Below are 17,179 nucleotides of genomic sequence, written 5' to 3'. Positions count from 1 at the left end.
CCCGTCGTCGTCTTTGGATGCGTTCCTGGATGGCTGACTCTTCCCAGGAATCGGTCCTCCTTGAGTTGCCCTTTGATGGTTCCGAGGTGTTCGGTCCTCTGCTGGGGGTATGGTCAAGCGGGGGCCCCTGAAAGTGCCATGCCCTGGCCTCTGCCGGTGTTGCCACCCCCACTTCCACCTCTTCCCAGTGGCTGTCTGCCTTTGACGGTTGGTGGTCGCCTCCAGTCCTTCTGCGCCCAGTGGTTGTCGATTCCGGATGCCTGGGCGGTTCAGACTCTTTCAGTCCTCCGGGTTTTTGTTCGGACTCCCCTGCCCCGTCTTCCTCTGTGATGAGATGCTTTCTTGTCAGGTGTGCGGCTCCTGTTGGAGAAGAGGGCTATTGTGCTGGTTCCTCGTCTGGAGTGGGACAGGGGTTGCTGTTCAATTCTCTTTCTAGTCTCCATGAAAGACACTTTCGTTCTTCGTCCTGTTTTGGATCTGAAGCGGGTCGATCACTTCGTTGTCCACCGTCCGTTCGGGATGGTGGCGCTCCAGTCCATCCTGCCTCTGGTCCTGCCGGGGGGCTTCCTGGCATCCCTGGATCTGATGGATGCGTGTTTGTGCGTTCCTGTCCACCCGGAAGTCCGGCGTTTTCTCCGGTTTGCTGTGGGGGCCCTACACTGTCAGTTCTGGGTGCTCCTTTTCGGCCTTTCTCCGGCACCTGGGGTGTTCACCGGGCTCTTGGCCCCTCTGGTGGGTTTCCTTCATTCCAGGGCTTTGCTGGTATTTCCATGCCTGGATGGCTGGTTGTTTGTCTCTCCTTCCATTTCACAGGCTCTGTCGGATGTGGACCAGGTGTGTCTTCTGCTGGGTTCCTTTGGGTTCCTTATCAACCACAGGAAGTCGTCCCTGGTGCCCTCCCAGTCCCTAAAGTTCCTGGGGGCTCTCTTCCGGATGGATTTGGACATGGTTTTTCTCTCGCAGGAGCGCCAGTTGACTTTGTTTTGTCACCTTTCCTGGCTTCTGTCCCCGTCTCTGGTTGCGATGTCAGGGGGAGATGGCTTCCACTCTGCATCTCCTTCCTTGGTCCAGGCTCCATCTGTACCCCCCGTTGCATCATGTCCTGTCGCACTGGGATCCTGCCTCCTTGGACTATGAGACTCTGATCCCTGTCACTCCGGGGATTCGGGCGGATCACCAGTGGTGGTTGTCCCCTCTCTCTCTTTCCCGGGGGTTCGATCTCCTTCCTCCTCTGTCTGTGGTCGTGTTGTCTACAGATGCCAGTGCTTTGGGGTGGGGTGCTGTTCTGGGTGCCTCCAAGGTTCAGGGTCGGTGGTCCGGTTTCGAGTCCCTCCAGTCGTCGAACTGGAAGGAGTTTAGGGCGGTTTGGTTGGTTCTTCTTTGGTTCGCTCCTTTCCTTCGGGGTCGGCGGTCTCTGTGCAGACGGACAATCGTTCTTATGTGAATCACCAGGGGGGCATGTGTCGTGCTCTGTTTCTCCTGTCCTGGAAGTTCGGCCTTTGGGCCGAGTCGAGTCTCTTGTCTCTGACGGCGGTCTATCTTCCAGGGAAGGAGAATGGGCCTGCAGATTCTTTGAGCAGGGTGTTCCCCTCCTCGGTGTCCCTTTGTCTGTCCCCGGATCTGTTCAACCTGATTGTCCTCCGGTTCCGCCTTCCTTGGCTGGATCTGTTTGCCTCGGAGGAGTCTGCCCTTCTTCCTCAGTTTTGCAGCATAGTTCCCTCTCCGTTGGCGTGGGCTACCAATGCTTTCTCGATTCCTTGGTCGAGGGGTCTGCTGTTTGCCTTCCCTCCGCTTGCCTTAATTCTGAGGGTCCTCCGGTAGATTCGTTGGGATCGGGAGGAGGTTCTCCTGGTGGTTCCGGAATGATCTCGGCAGTCTTGGTTTCCCCTTCTGCTGGCCTTCTCGGTCTACCCTCATTGGAGGTTTCCCCTGTCTCCCTCCCCGCTGCGGGCTCCTCTTCTCGGGGTTTCCTCCCTGCGTCGCCTCCGGCTGGGGATTTGGCACTTGAAAGGTTAAGTTTGCTGGGTCTGGGCTGCTCGGTTGAGGTTGCCCGTTGTCTCCAGCTTTCTAGGCGTCCTTCCACCTTGAAGTCGTATGACCGTCACTGGAAGAATTTCTCCTCCTGGTGTCTTGTGAGGGGTCGCTTTTCTGCCTCCTGTGAGGCCGTGAAGGTTTTGGACTTCTTGCAGGATGATTTCGTCTTGGGGCTTGCGGTTTCTTCCCTTCGGGCCCAGTGGGCGCCATTCTTGCTTTCCGGGGATCTTCTGTTTCCTCTGTGTCGCCGTTGGTGGCTCGCCTTCTGTGAAGTTTCTTGCTTCAGCGTCATGTCTCTTGTTCTCCTGTGCCTCCTTGGGATCTTCCCTTGGTTCTCCAGGCTTTGACGGGTCCTCCTTTCGAGCCTTTGGATTCCGTGGCCCTGAAATTTCTTTCTGCTAAGGTTGTTTTCCTGGTGGCCGTTACTTCTGGGCAGAGTGTTGGTGAGATTGGGGCGCTGATGGCTTCCCCTTCCTTCTTGCACTTTTGCGATGATACGTTCATTCTACGTCCGAGTCAGTTCTTTCTTCCTAAGGTGGTGTCTTCCTTTCACTGTCAGGAGGATTTTGTTCTCCCGGTGTTTTTTCCGGCTCCTGCCTCTCCTGTTGAGGTGCTCCTCCATTCATTGGATGTGCTGGGGGCTCTCTGCATCTACTTGGAGCGTACGGCTGGCTTCAGGAAGGTTGATTCCCTGTTCGTCACCTATGGCCTGTCGGGGCTGGGGCTTCGTCCTTCATTGTCCGCTTTGTCTCGGTGGGTCAGGGGTGCTGTGGTTTCTGCTTATGACTCTGCCCACTGTCCTCTGCCTTCTTCGGTTCAGGGTGGGTCGACTAGGAGCGTGTTGTCCTCCTGGGTCATGTTCATGGGGGCCTTGTTGTGGGTCTTTTGCGATGCTGCCCCATGGGCTTCTCCCCGTTCTTTTGTTTCCCGTTGTCGACGTCAGTTGGGGATGGCGGCCACTGCTGCCTTTGGAGCTCGTGTCCTGTCTGCGGTACATGTTTTGTGATATGTACTGTTTTCTGTTTGATTCAAATGGACCTGTTTCCTCGCACTTTTTGGTCTGTTTTGTTCTTACAATCGCCGTGTGCTTGGGTATGGGCTCACTTGTAAGGAATGGGATGGGGAGACAGGACGAGGAGGTAATGCCCGGTTACTCACCGGTAATATCCATTACTCCGAGTCCTGGTCTCCCTGTCCCATTCCTGAGCCCTTCCCTCGCTCCCTGGTTTGGGTTTTCTTTGGGTGATTGTCTGTTTCGTTCTGGTTTTCTTTGGTATTCTCAGGATGTTCTATGACGCACTTCCCCCTTTATCCTCACCGGATTGGTGGCGCCATATTGGGGGAAGTTCAAACACCTCAGCTAGGCTAGGGGTTCTGTGGAGCAGACTAGCTGCTCACTTGTAAGGAATGAGACGGGGAGACCAGGACTAAGTGTGAGCGGGAAATCCGTTACGCTCGCGGATTTTGCGGATTTTTGGGAAATCCGCAATCCGCGAATTTTGCGGATTTCCCGCAAAATCCGCAAAAAAAATCCGCGAACGTAACGGGTTCAAAAGTTGAACCCCCACTCATGCAACTATTTTACAATGGCGCCAGCAAGCTGCCAGCGCCGTTGTAAAATAGTTACAAAGTTAGCTTGCACAGGAACCACTAGATAAAACGAAGCAGGTGCTGCTTTATTTTATCTAAGTGCTTCCTGTGCAAGCTAACTTTGTAACTATTTTACAACGGCGCTGGCAGCTTGCTGGCGCCATTGTAAAATAGTTGCATGGCTGGGCACAGGTCTGCAGCTCACTCAAGGGACCCCTGCGCCCTTCGGGGCGATTGCATAGTAACACACACATGGTCGCTCGAACTAGTTGATGCTCAAATTCAGTGACTCATTCATTAGCCCAAAAACAATCGTGAGCGTCGTCGAGGCTGGACAGGTGTGCCTTCTTCCCAAATCTACTGTGGAAAATCAGCTGTGATGCTAGATAGGCTTTACATCATTGACTTTCACGAGCGCAATACCCGTGCTGTTCCTGTGATGGGCACAGGTCTGCAGCTCACTCAAGGGACCCCTGCGCCCTTCGGGGCGATTGCATAGTAACACACACATGGTCGCTCGAACTAGTTGATGCTCAAATTCAGTGACTCATTCATTAGCCCAAAAACAATCGTGAGCGTCGTCGAGGCTGGACAGGTGTGCCTTCTTCCCAAATCTACCGTGGAAAATCAGCTGTGATGCTGGATAGGCTTTGCATCCTTGACTTTCACGAGCGCAATACCCGTGCTGTTCCTGTGACCAGGAGCTTCTTTCTCTTCATCTGCTGAACTGATCTTTCTCTGACCTTTTATTCACACAAGACGAGGCACATACCCTAGTGGGCACATTGTGTTCGCACGGGTTTCTGCAAGTTCGCACGCGTTTTGTACAATTTCGCAATTTGCGAAATTGTACAAAACCCTCGCGAACTTGCAGAAACACGTGCGAACATAAAAATAAAAAAATCCGCAAATTCGCGGGAATTCGCGGATTTTGCGGATTGCGAGTTCGCAAATCCGCAAAATTCACGAACGCGAGATTCGCAAAATTCGTCCATACTTAACCAGGACTCGGAGTAATGGATATTACCGGTGAGTAACCGGGCAATCTGAGGGATAGCCCCGGGCACCAGAAGCTCTAGCTACGCCACTGGTAGAATCCTGTGGCTTAGAATAACATCTTCGAAAACGTGCCAAAATACTGGGACAACCAAATTTATAGAAGTATGGTAACAGCAAAACCACCAGAAAAGAGGAGACTTAAACCCAGTGTTTCCATCAGACAACTGGACTAGAGAGACCTTCTTTATAAATGGCCGCGATTTGCCTATTTGTCTGATAACCAAGGGGCAGATGTATGACCGGTATTTGCTGTCGCAAATGGAAATTTGGCCCATTTGTGACCGCAAAATAGGTCAGCCCCATATACAAACCATATTTTGTGAGTCACTAACCTATTAGCGACTCGCAAAATATGTTTTGTGACTCGCTATTAGGAAGGGCGTGCCAAGGGCGTCCCTTCCTAATAGTGAGTCTCACACCAATGTATTTTGCGACTGCATTTGCAACCGAGATATAATCGATTTGTATTCTCCCTTGGAAGTTACCCATTTCCTCAGTGGGCCACTCTTGGCAACCAGCTCGCCTGGTTTGCCATGCTGATGCTGTCTCGCAGGTTTAAGTAATTGTTGAGCAGTGGTAGTGACCTGATCTGTGGCCTTTTTGGTTTTCCTGGACAGCCTTGCATTGTCGTGATCAACTGAGGACGGCCACCCTTGAGATAGAATCACAGCTCCTTGTACTGAAGGCGAAGCACTATCCCTAAACTGAGCAGGTTGCACAGCAGTGACCTGAGAGCACCTATGAGTAAGAAAATGGTCACTCGAAGCCACATTTTTTAAGATCACCCCTGGCATAGAATTGTCACCAGAATTAAATTGTCCTGGTGAAGCCTCGTCTAACATCTCTATAGACGCATGGCATGGCAAATCAACATCGTTGTTACTCTTTCAAGATGTGGCACATCAGGGGCAGTACTTACATTTGTATGCTCTAGGGTGTCCTGCACGCCCTCTGTGAAAGCATCTTGAATAGCTGGTGCACCCCTGATGTGCAAAGAACAAGCTGAACCCCTGATGCTCAAAGACTACACGCTGCACCAATGGTGCCCAAAGACAGCACGCTGCACCACTGATGTCCGAAGACCACATGCAGCATAACTGATGCCCTAAGACTGCATGCAGCACCCCTGATGCCCAAAGACCCCGCTACACCAGAGCACTCCTACTGCCCAACGTCTAGTGAACGTGTCTTATTATACACTGCAAAAAACACAGTTGATGGACAGAATGCAGAACAATGTCTTACATTCACTTCAGTACAAAGATCTGGGCCTAAATCCATCGTTTTTTTGCACTCCACACCACCCTAGGTCAGACACTGGCTATATGCAAATCAGCCTTGACCCTGTGCCTCATGGGAACAGTCCAGCCCGAACTACCAAGCCATGTCTTTCCTAGACCGGAATTAAGCATCCAAGGACCGGTTTCTGGCTAGCAGCCTTCTTCAGCCTGGATAGCTTGACTCCAGTGATGTGGAAATCCTGGGACTCACGTCTGAGCATACCCAGCCCACTAGGGGTGAAAATTGCAAAAAACACAGTTGATGGACAGAATGCAGAACAATGTATTACATTCACCCCAGTACAAAGATCTGGGCCTAAATCCATCGTTTTTTTGCACTCCACACCACCCTAGGTCAGACACTGGCTATATGCAAATCAGCCTTGACCCTGTGCCTCATGGGAACAGTCCAGCCCGAACTACCAAGCCATGTCTTTCCTAGACCGGAATCAAGCATCCAAGGACCGGTTTCTGGCTATCAGCCTTATTCAGCCTGGATAGCTTGACTCCAGTGAAGTGGAGAGCCTGGGACTCACGTCTGAGCATACCCAGCCCACTCGGGGTGAAAATTGCAAAAAACACAGTTGATGGACAGAATACAGAACAATTTCTTACATTCACCCCAGTATACCGGCACCCGGGCTTTACTTTTAACGCTAATAGTAAAGCGCGGGTGCCGCGATTATAGCAAAAGTAAAGAAATAGATGTTTTTTTCTATTTCTTTACTTTTGGTATAATCGCGGCACCAGCGCTTTACTTATAACATTAAAAGTAAAGCGCGAATGTCGCGATTATACCAAAAGTAAAGAAAACTAGTGGTGTGCGCGCACCACAGAGGAGCGGGGCGAGGGAGCCTGTCGGTGTCTAGGACACGCTGATGCGCATCCTAGACACCGGTAGATATGGGCGGAGTAAGGCGGGACATGCGCCCACCTTTACCCAATTGCGTGCCTTATTTTTTTTTTTAAAAGCATGCTAAAGCCAATGGCGGGTCGCGGAAGCAAAACCACATGCACAAGCGTGTGGTTAGCTTTCTGAAGCCCGTATGCAGGCGCGAGACCTAAAAAGGACCCAGGAAGCAGCAGGGGAGCAGCACGCTGAAGAGAGCACACAGGTGGCAGGAGACAGCGATATTCCTTTCAGGAACCAAAGTCTCTCTATTGGGAATTAACCGCACACATCAGTGTCACAGCACAGCGTTTTCACTGCCAAAAATTGAGGAGGCATCTGGCATCTGTCTCTGAAGAAAAAGTGGTGAAGAAAAATCAATGTAGCAGCGCAGCGTTCTCCGTGTCCGGCAACTCAACTTGCTGCAGGTAAACAGCAGCCGTGAGGCATTGGTGGGTGTGGAAACACGGAGCGGAGTAGAGCCCTGGCAGAATCAACCCACCATCTTCTCATTTGTTGGCCTTAACAGAGACCCTCTTGGTATACAAAGAAAGGGCCCTACTTAAGGATCTAGGGTTTAATACAGTTGTCTGTACAAAACAGTCTACAGCAATTCGACGGGTGGCGATGCTGCAGTGGGCTCTAGGGGAAGATGGGTTTTGGTACAGCTGCTTCTATATTCTGTGAAATATGTATTATATGTTGTTTATGGACCAAACACTGAGGACTTCGAAATATTCAATACACTCTTCCTGGAATTGTTGAGCTGGGCTGGGGAATTGGTTTTAATGAGGGACTTTAATTATGTAATGAATTATGGCATAGATTCTACTAATCGTAGGGCTATTGTACGTAAACCTAGAATAACGCTTTCCTTGAATGACTTAATTAATTTATACGGCATCTGTAACGCCTGGTGGACTTTATATCCATGAGATCCTGGTTACCCCTATTATTGCCATCCTCACAAACATTACTCAAGAATTGATATAGTCTTCATTAAGCGTATGTGGCTTGAAACTATGGAAATGTCAGTATGCCCACGGATAGTCTCAGACCATAATCCATTCTACTTCCAATTTTCTGTGGATTTAAGTTGTGTTGGGCTCATCACTGTCAGGTTCACCTTCCCTCCCTACTTACTGACTAATGAAGACTACATCATTTTTAGGTCTCGACCTAAAGCATTGCTTTAGCAATGCTTGTTTGTCGAGATTTTAGTAAGCGGTCCGAAAACTCTACCAAAACTGCGGATTAGCCACAGTTCATTTGAGACAGGCGCGTGCACAAACCAGCCACGTCACAAACCACCATTTGTCTGTGCATAGCATCAGACTTCAAAGGCTGCCGCTCCCCCGCCCCCGCATCAGACTTCAAAGGAATGCCCTTCTCTCCCTGCTCTCGCGTTGGTCTGGCCGTGTCTCGTGTCCTCAGCCCCCTCCTCCCACACCTTGTCTAGGCCCTCCCCAGCCGCCCCTCCCCAGCCCCCTCCGCATCGCTGGCTCGCTCTGCCTCTGTCTTGCTCACCCCTCCCCCTTCACAGAGTGCATCTCGCGGCCGCTGTCTCTCTGTCATGCTCGTTACTGATGATGTTTTTGTTGTGATTTGCGTCTATTTCACGCTGAGCCTTTATTTACTTGTTCTTTGTTGTCTCTCTACCCTCTGAGACTACTGTCCCTCCAATCGCTCCCTTTCTGTCTTCCCTAAATATTACCCCCTTGCTTTCTGGTTTTCCTCTTTCCTCTGCTTCTCTTTCCGCTGTCCCTTTGTTCGTCTCTTCCTTGCTTCACTCGCCCCTTCCCTCACTCGCTTTTTATTAAATACTCGAACTTATATACCTCCCGGGATGCCACGGCCTCCATAGCTGCACCTCTCTCTTCTTTGTCGTCTTTTTTGCTGCAGTCTGTCTTCCATTTGTCTCACCCTCTCCCCCTTACTTCACCTCTTTATCTCCCCTTCACTCTGGCTCGCCATCTCTTCTTTCTCTCTCGATTCCCCTTTTCAACCCAACGGCAGGCACCATCCCACACATACCATGAAAGCTCGGTCTAGAGACAGAGGGGAAAAAACAATGAGAATCAAAGCGAAGCACATTCACCTATCACTACATAGACCACCGGTGATAATGTAAAGAGCACTGAAATAAAGAACCGAGTGAAAAATATGGTTACAGCAAGCTCTAAATCTGGCACACAGTGAATTAGAACATGAGCTTCATACAGCACATCTCAGAAAGTCTCACAAATATGGAGAGGCATCTACTGCTCCATGATTCTGAATTCCGATTCCGAATGCTGCACGTCCGGGATGTCCCATACTCTTTACCCAATTTTTTTAGCCCGTCTTTTCGAAGAACAAAGCGCTATTTGCCTAGGACAGGGCAGGGTCTCCAACTCCAACCGGTCGATCGCGAGCTACCGGTAGTAGCTCGCCGACCCTCTGAGAGTAGTTCGCGCTGCTATCTAATTATTGAGACATCATATAAGGCTTTATAAGCATTGTATTTTGTAATCCTTCATTGTCTTTCACAGCTATCATCGCCCTTGCCCGCCCTCACACAAGCCAGCTGCTCCGATTGGCTGAAGTGAGCTTAGCTGGGGCGGGGCAGGCTGAAGAACGTGATGTTCTTCCTCTTAGTCATGCGCCACCTGTCATTTCCGGGCTGGCACCGCGATTTGCAGCCTGAAACAGTACATCGCAGCCTGGAACCGCACTTTGCATTTGTTTTCGATCTGGGCCTCCTGGAGCAGCTGTGAGTTAAGTGGGCCCCTAATCGAGCAGTTGCAGAGTCTGTAAAATCAGGCAGTTATGAGGTAAGTGGGCCTCTAACTCAGCCGTAGCAGCGTTGATAAAATCGAAGGAATGCCTGAAAGGCCCCTTGATTTTAACGTTGGCTGCCTCTGCGCTTTAGATCTGTCTTCAGTAATAGAGCGCAGGGGCAGGCAACGTTAAAATTAAAAGTCCTATTAGGTACTGGGCATCCGATGTTAAATGCAAGTTTCTTGCCTGCACTAATGCACTTTCACTGACTTAACCACGCTTTCATTTGCCTTTGCGTAGTAGTTGGTCAATGCATGCAAGTACCTTGGATTTTAACATCGGCAGCCATGCCACCGTGCATTACATCTGCGTTAAGGAATAAAGCATGGTGGAAGGAGAGGTTAACATCAAAGGTCCTTACAGCCAGGCACTTTCCGTTAACACGGTGGCCGCCAATGTTAAATCCAAAGTGCTTGCCTGCTCTTATAGCATATATATTTTTAATGTTTTTTTTGTCAGTATAATAACAAATTGTAAGTTTAATATATAAACTTACAATTTGTTATTACTAAATATATATTTGAAATAACTGCACATTAAAAAATACATATTATTTTGTATTGATTGTTATTAAATTAAGTATTAATGTATATGTTAACTGTTTTTTTTCTTCGTTAATTTAATTAATTAAACTAATATTAAAACTTGAGAGGATATTGTTAATTTTCTCTTTGCATGTTTATTTATTATAAAAACATCGCTTGCTGGTAAGTAGTGGTAATATCACAGGAAATTTTCAATGAAAAAAAAAGTCATGCATTATATTACTTTTAAATGTAGTATGTTTATAGTTATATTAAATATCTGCCCACAGTTTGCAAGATGTCAACCAGAAGTTATAAAAGTGGAGCTCAAAAGAGGAAAAAGAAGCAGAGAGCTGAAGAAGAGCTTAGCAAGTTAACAAAATTAGATAGTTTCTTAACAAAGAAGAAGATAGATATGGGGCCTGATGAACCAAAAGCCTCTACCACAGTGAGTCAGTCACGGGATATTCACCCTATTCCTGATACAGAGCCTGGTACATCTAGTTGTATAGAATCTACTTCAACGAATGAAGCAACAAATATTAAGATTTATAAAACAGAGAGTAGTACAAGTACAAAAGATTCAGCATCAAAAAACAAACAGAACGATGTTGGGTTATAGGGTGATTTAACACCTTGGCTGCTAGGCGTTTTCCCCTCCGGTGCTGACTTTTGAATATTTCCATCCTTTCATGACGAGCTCAGCTCGTCATCAGCACAGCTCAACTGTGCATCATGACGAGCTGAGCTCGTCATCAGCATCGAAAGGGTTAAGTAAAGATAAGATTTTATACTGGGTAGAAAAAGGTCCGTCAGAATGTCAGCACTCAAATGGCTCATTTGAAAAATCAAAGAAGCTTTTTGCAAACCAAGACAGATATTGCTCGAAAAGCTTGTTCTATCCCAAACGGGCTAATGGTGAAAAATACTGCAGAGAATGGTTAGTATATTCGCCAGCAACTGGTCGTGTATACTGTTTCGTGTGTAAACTCTTTTCAAATTCTTCTACACCATTATCATCCGATGGATTTTGTGATTGGCGCAACACCTATTTAGTTCAAAGTCATGAAAACTCTGTAGACCATAGAACAGCTTCGGTAACATATCTTACAAGAAAACGTGGCTCAACAATTGACTGCCAACTAGTAGAACAGATAAATAATAAACGGCAGTACTGGAAAAATGTTCTTGAACGAGTTGTGGTAGTCATAATTACTATGGCAGAGCGTGGTTTACCTTTCAGAGGAGATAAGGAAACATTTGGTTCTCCTCACAATGGCAATTTCCTTGGATTACTCGAATTTATAGCAACATTTTATCCTTTTCTAGTAAGCCATAAAAAACATTTGGGAATAAAGGATCAGGTGTCTCATCTTATCTTTCTAAAACAATATGTGATGAATTTATCCAAATTATGGCACATAAAGTAAGAGACTCAATCTTGGATGATTTAAGAACTGCAGGGTACTTCAGTTTATCTGTAGATTCCACTCCAGACCGGTACCATATTGATCAGCTCACTGTTATTGTGAGGTATGTTTCACCAGATGATGGGCTCCCTATTGAACGTTTTCTAACTTTCCTAGAGATGGGTAGTCACACAGGGGAAAGTATGGCTAAGATGATGCACAACTACCTTACAAATGAGTGCAAAATAGATTTTAGTAAGTATTGAGGCCAGTCATATGGTAATGCTGCCAATATGTCTGGCAAATACAAGGGTATGCAAGAAATAATATTGAAGATTAACAAGTATGCTATGTATATTCCATGTGCTGGTCATTCCCTGAATCTTGTTGGTAGAGCAGCAGTTGACTGTTGTTTAGATGCAGTAAACTTTTTGGGAATTGTTCAAGAAATATATAATTTATTTTCATCATCTACACATAGATGGGCAGTACTGTTGTCATTCTTCAAAGATGATTCAAAAGTTCCAAAGTCTTTGTCAAAGACTAGATGGGAAGCACATTCAATGGCCACAAGTGCAATACTTGATAGTTATGATGGAATATTTTCTGCATTGCATCAGCTGCATATTGATACTACAGAGAAAGGCGAAACAAGAAATCAAGCCATAAACATTTTGAATAAAATAGAGGAGTTTGAATTTATGGTATTGTTATATTTGTGGAGTTACTTGCTGGATGAATTTCACAAGACTAGTCAATCACTGCAAGACCCCCAAATTAGTCTAGATGTATGTAGGAAATTGTATGCTTCACTTTTGGATTTTGTTAAAGGTTCCAGGGATCTTTTCGATCATTTTGAAGAAGAAGCAAAGAAAAAATTGCCTGATGTTGATTACAAGAAAAGAAGATATAGAAGAAGGCATATCAATGATGATGAAGATGAAGCTTTAGAGAACCTTGAGTCAATGGAAAAGTTCAGATTCAAGACATTTATACCTGTGATGGATGCAGTAGAGTCAAGTCTGGCACAGAGGGCCTCAGTATACAATGATGCTGCACAAAAGTTTTCATTCTTAACAAAAATAGAAGCTACAGAAGAAGAGATTCATGAAGGAGTGCTTTATGCCAAACATATTCTGAAGATGTGGACATGAATCATGTAGGAGAAGCATTTTCATCAATATGTTAGACATAGTCAAGAACATGGTTCAGCGGAACAAGAAAGTCTGACACATCAGGATCCGTATAGGGTAATATTTAACGATCGTGTCCAATCAGCATTCCCTAATGTAGAAGCAATTTTGAGATTGTTTCTTAGTATGATGGTTGCAAATTGCTCTGGAGAAAGTTCTTTTTCTCAGCTGAAGAGGATAAAAAATGATAAAAAATTAATTTAGAACAACATTGACTCAAGTTAAATTATGTTCCCTCAGTCTCATGTGCATAGAAAGCGACAAACTACACAGTTTATCATTTGATGATGTCATCAGTGACTTTGCTCTGGCAAAGGCAAGAAAGAAAATATTTTAGTTTAATATAATTTCTTAATCCTTATAACATGTTTCAAGAGATTAGATAATAAGCCTTTGTAAATTGTGCCTTTTAAAAGAACTTTTGTTTCTTTTTACCAGAGTTTGCAATTTTAAGTTTGTTATGAATAAAAATGATTTTAAGTTAAAGATTTATTATTTCATTATCAATATACTTCTTAATTGTATTTCAGTTTAACCCTCTAGGTATCTGAAAATCATATTTGTCACTGACATCGTCACATAGAATATCTGGACTTATAAAGGGCCCCATATTTCAAATAGCTTAGGGCCTTATCAAGTCTAAATCCGGCGCTGCAGGGCTGTTTATGACACGTCCCCTGATGTGAAACGCAGCACAATTGTTTTTAGAAAGCTCTTATCATACAGTTCCTCTGCTGCTTTTGACTTTGGGCCCATCAAAAATCTAGAACTTCCCCTGTAGGCTAGCTCACTCAAGTAGGTACTTTGATTTCAATACAACAGAGGTAAAATTCAATTAGAAAGTGCAATGATTACCCATGGTAACCGGTAATATTCATTTCAATTTCTCTCAGGTCATATACTTTTCAATGCATGAACATATTTATTTTAATGCAGGTCTGTAAGGAATTGGTTTGTTAGTTGATTGAGTGTGTGATCCCTGGGCATGCAGCAACATCATGCCTTGGCAGGGTGAGGCACATGTCAACCCTAAATTAACCTGTGCTCAGCCCTATGGCACCTTGGCACGGAGCAGTCTGGCTTAACTTAAAAGTAATGTGTAAGTATTTGTGCAACACCTCCAACAGTAATAAAGTGGAAACACCATACAAAAAGGATCTCACACAAACTTAGAAAAATTGATCTTTCTTTAATAAATAACACAAGACCAAAACAACAAAAATCCAATCAGTACAACACAGATATTCAGTTTTTAGGATTTTAGCATGGGTGGCTACTCCATTAGGGCGGAGGAGCATTGCCCCACTGCTTTCTCGAAGTGCGAGAAGCAGAAACATAAAATGATAAAACTACCATTTTATGTTTCTGCTTCTCGCACTGCGAGAAAGCCGAAGGGTTTGGTTGGGGGCGAGCGGGCGGGCGGGTGGGCGGATCTACTGGAGTACAGGGTAGGAGTGGCTTGCTCACTCTGAGGGCGCTGACTGTTTGGTTGGCCCCTCGGCCTACCAACCAGTCAAGAGGTTTTTTTTTCAAGTTCAAAGTTTATTGTGTGATTACTTAAAATCATTACAAGTTACGTCAAATGCAAATATCACAATAAGAGCACCCAAAATGCCAATGGACCATGGCATTAATATTTGTATGGCAGTAACAAACGATGTACAGTTTATGAAATACAGACAGTATGTAACAAGCATTTGCAATGCAATAGGTCTCGCATTAGGAAAGTGTGAGCTATTGGTATTGTAAATGACATTTTTTTTTAATATGTGTTGGCTTTGAAAATATATAAATTAATAGCATTGTTATTCACAAAGCAAATAGCGTACACTTTCCTAATGCGAGTCCTATTGGCTATGGCAATGCTTGTTGGTAGCAAGCAAGGACAGTGCTGTTGTGGTGCTGAGTGTTGATGTGGTTGGGCTGCGTGATGTGGTGGTGTCCCTGAGTGATGTGGTGGTATCACGTTCCAGAGTGATGTGGTGATGTCCCTGAGTGATGTGGTGGTGCCCCTGAGTGATGTGGTGGTGTCCCTGAGTGATGTGGTGGTGTCCCTGAGTGATGTGGTGGTGTCCCTGAGTGATGAGGTGGTGCCCCTGAGTGATGCCCCCGAGTGATGTGGTGGTGCCCCTGAGTGATGTGGTGGTGTCCCTGAGTGATGTGGTGGTGTCCCAGAGTGATGTGGTGGTGTATGTGAGTGATGTGGTGGTGTCTGTGAGTGATGTGGTTGTGTCCCTGAGTGATGAGGTGGTGTCCCTGAGTGATGTGGTGGTGTCCCTGAGTGATGTGGTGGTGTCCCTGAGTGATGTGGTGGTGTCCATGAGTGATGTGGTGGTGTCCCTGAGTGATGTGGTGGTGTCCGTGAGTGATGTGGTGGTGTCTGTGAGTGATGTGGTGGTGTCTCTGAGTGATGTGGTGGTGTCTCTGAGTGATGAGGTGGTGCCCCTGAGTGATGCCCCTGAGTGATGTGGTGGTGCCCCTGAGTGATGTGGTGGTGTCCCAGAGTGATGTGGTGGTGTCCCAGAGTGATGTGGCGGTGTCCTAGAGTGATGTGGTGGTGTCCTAGAGTGATATGGTGGTGTCCCTGAGTGATGTGGTGGTGTTGTGAGGCGCGCAGAAGTGTGAGGCGTTCAGCAGTGTGTGGAGTGCAGCAGTGTGAGGCGTGCAGCAGTGTGCAGCATGCAGCAGTGTGAGTAATGCAGCAGTGTGCAGAAGTGTGAGGCGGGCAGCAGTGTGAGGCGTGTGGCAGTGTGCAGATTGCAGCAGGATGAGTAATGCATCAGTGTGCAGCATGAGAATAAGTGTTAATGGAGATTGAGGGGCAGAGGTATTGGCACGGAGAGTGTGGCGGAAGCGAAGGTAAAGCGTGCGCATATGTGTAAGTGGCAGGAGAGAGTGAGTGGCAGAGTAAAAGGCAGAGTAGGGAACAACAATAGGATAGGTGGCAGGATAGAGTACAGGGTATAGGAAGAAGCAGGGGGAGGCTAAAATATAAGGATAGGTGGCAGAATAGAGTGCATGACAAAGGGAACAAAATACTGACTGTTGTGTGTTATGGCAAGAAAAGCGAAAACAAAATGATGCCACTAGAAGCGTATGGCATTGCAAATGCTTGTTACGTGAGGGGGCGCTGCAGTGCATTAGCCAGCTCAACCATATGCAAACAAAAGTAAGCCAATGGAGAGACTAACCTGTGCATGCAGTGCATATACACCCCCAAAAAAATTACTGGCAATAAGCACTGGTAAACAGACAGAAAAACGGAGGATGTGAGTGAGAGTTTTGGATTAAATGAGTTTACGTTGGTTGCCAATTTTTTTAAAAGAGCAGTCCTGGCACTGAGGCCAAAAATTGTATGGGTAGGGGCTTCAAATAACTGTTTTAGTCGTAGGCAGAAAGGGTACTGTGGTGCACTGATATTCAGATGGTTTGTGAATCGTGGTGGGCATGCTGGGCACGGAGGGAGACCGGATTGCAGGAGATATGTGTGGGGAGGTGCGCTTCCTGGGGATGGAGGATTAGTGTTGTGGCGCTTTGTGACAGGCTTGGAGCGTTGTTGGACATGCTATGGAAACAAGCTCTTGGCATTGCTGTGGGGGGGTGGAGAGGGAGCGCATTGTCGGGGGAGCAGCAGCCTTTGATGTGCGAGCGTGTGAATGGGAAGAACGGCCGTGGGAGGTGGGAGGGGAAGTCGGAGAGTGCGAAGTGCAGGTGGGGTGCAGGGAGCGGAGCCTTTGAAGTGTGTGAGGCACTGAGAGACAGATGGTGGTTTGTGACGTAGCTGGTTTGTGAACGCGCACGGAGCACATGCACTGTGGCAAATCCGCCGTTGGTTTCAAAGCTTATTTGGCCCTCAATACTCTCGTCCATTTATACTTAAGTGATAAATTGTTGAGACCTACAAATGAGCAATGCATATGTAAAGCTAAGGCTAAAGTGCAAAATACTGTGCCTGAAGGCATATGTCTGAGCGCAAATAACATAATGAAGATTCATAAATAGAAGCCACAAGCGATCACTGTTTGATGAAACTCAAATGGCAGGGTTTGATTAAAAACTGTTGCGACAAATCAAGCCACATAGTTAAAGTGCTAAAGTGCCTAGGAGAATGGGGCCTGTAAAGTGCAAACAGTCTATGTTGATTCATATATCAATCAATCTTTATTTAAAAACCTTAAAAACAAGAAGTTCAAAGCATTTGTTTTTTGTTGAATGGTAAATATATTATTTTTATATTTAAAACATTTTTTTTTAGTCCTCATTTCACCATGTCTGCTGCATTCTGAACCGTTTGGGTATGCCCTTGATCTATCCATGGTCCATGCAGAATTAGACAAATTAATTTCCCCGAGCACTCAGAATATACAAATCCAGTATCCAA

This window comes from Lissotriton vulgaris, chromosome 8 (genome assembly GCF_964263255.1).
Source record: "Lissotriton vulgaris chromosome 8, aLisVul1.2, whole genome shotgun sequence".
NCBI classification, from domain to species: domain Eukaryota; kingdom Metazoa; phylum Chordata; class Amphibia; order Caudata; family Salamandridae; genus Lissotriton; species Lissotriton vulgaris.
This window is presented reverse-complemented; position numbering follows the sequence as displayed.